Consider the following 1,952-nt stretch of genomic DNA (forward strand, 5'->3'; position numbering starts at 1 on the left):
TTTGCTTTGCTCTGGTCATGTCAATGCAAATATGTTCACTTGAAATAAAAGAAAAAACGGTTTATATATTTTTTATTGTATGGGTTTTTTATAGCGGCTCACACTCCCCCATAACAGGAGTGCAGTATTAAAAATTTGATTTTTACAAAATTACAAAAATTTTAAAAAAATCAATTTTTCAAAGAGGCCAGGACTAAAACTGGCTCAATTTTAAAGCACAGAGTTGTAAGCACAGAGTTATGCTATTATTTATCCTTTTCGTTTTTTTCGTGTATTATTGCTTTCATTTTGGTGCTATTATTTATCCATGTAACTGTATGATAGATGATTAAACTAAATAAACATTTACAAAAAATCCACTTTCTCTGAAAGCATTCTTTCAAAAATGTTAAAATGTTGGAAATTATCCAAGTGACATTTATAAGTTTAACTTCATATTAACCACATTATAGAGTTCAAAAATTGGGAAAAAATACATGCTATATTATGTTGTTCAGGAATAAAACATGAAATATGACCTCATACAAAGCAATAAAAATAAAAACGTTATTCTGTAAACGTTGTTCTAAAACAAAATAATTCAAAAAAGGCCACAAAGTAATTCAAGAATACATGTGTATCTTGCAAGAGTTGCCACCATGTATGAAATTGTTATAAAAGCTCAATTGTTTTCCCAATCATTAATCAGTATTCTTTTCAAGTAAAAAAAGGGAAAGCAGTATTCGTTTTTTAAAGCACTGTGCATCAAGTGTTTACAGAGCTGAGAACACTGGACCACAGCACTAAACATGCTAGCATAGCATAGCAAAGCAAAGCTAGCATGTTAACTTACCGACAAAAAAGTTTACCTCACGCACCAGTGTCGATAAAATGACTTAACAGCACATAAACGGACGATTAAATATGCAGAAATAATTTGTATTTGTGTGCGGGGAAAAATAATTGACGACATTACCATAAAAGCAACAATGTTGTGGTATCAGTACAGTCAACTCGGAAATAACATTTAACCCGAAAGGACAGCACGCTGTTCAATCGAACGAATGAAATTACGTGCAATAACAGAAAACCATCCTCAGAGTTTAATTCTTACCTTTCGGTTTTTCAAACATTTGTCTTTTCCGGACGAGCCATCCGCTGTACTGTCCACAGAGGTGAAAACGCTATGCCGCAGCAAACGCTACCAGGTTAACTTGACGCCAAAAAGGGTTTATCGAGACAAAAACTAACGCACTAGTGTCCTTGATATGGCCGAACATCAAATAAACTGCTTTATTATGTAGTTTAATTGTAAAAAGTTTGCTTGTGTGAAGTTATCTTTCCCCTTGTGACTACCACACACACTCGACGACGACCAAATGTTTGTTTGAAAATCTAGAGCGACCATTTCCGGTATAATTTAAAATGGCCACGCATGCGCAAACCAGGGAGAGAAAGTGACGTAACTTTACCTTTATTTTTCAAGACATTTTTGGGAAATTATTAGTATAGTATTTCACTGTGACCAAAACTTGCATACCAAAAAAGTATATTTTTTTTCTGCGAAGTTCTGGGACATACAATAGACGACTATTTTCTTACCATTGTCATTTCACCCATTTGAATATCGTTTTCAAGTGTAACTGATTCAAAAAGCACAGTAGCAGTACATTGTTTGACTAATTTGTATTTTAAGAACATTGCCTGCTGGCACCTTAGGTAGTCCATGGTTAATTACGTTTTGGCACGGTCTAAATGTTTAATAAAAGTCATCAGAGAATAAATAAAAACAAACAACCTTTCCCCAATATATAACTTTATTTAAAATATTGTTACAATTTATTACTCTACACAACATTTTCAAATATTTTTCTCATTTTTTTTTCATACGATGGTTAGTAAACCTTTGTGTTTTTAGGATATAAAACTCTCTGTATTGTAGCCGAGTTCAGCATTGGGTGTTAATTTGACGT

The 1,952-nt window shown here is 33.0% G+C and overlaps 1 long non-coding RNA gene across 3 annotated transcripts in view; it reads left to right on the forward strand.

The window, feature by feature from the left end:
• LOC103394590 (uncharacterized) overlaps positions 1-1,952 on the forward strand; it is a 315,109-nt gene that overhangs the window by 2,928 nt on the left and 310,229 nt on the right. The window lies entirely within an intron of this gene.

This window comes from Cynoglossus semilaevis, chromosome 18 (genome assembly GCF_000523025.1).
Source record: "Cynoglossus semilaevis isolate Cse_v1.0 chromosome 18, Cse_v1.0, whole genome shotgun sequence".
In the NCBI taxonomy this organism is placed as follows: domain Eukaryota; kingdom Metazoa; phylum Chordata; class Actinopteri; order Pleuronectiformes; family Cynoglossidae; genus Cynoglossus; species Cynoglossus semilaevis.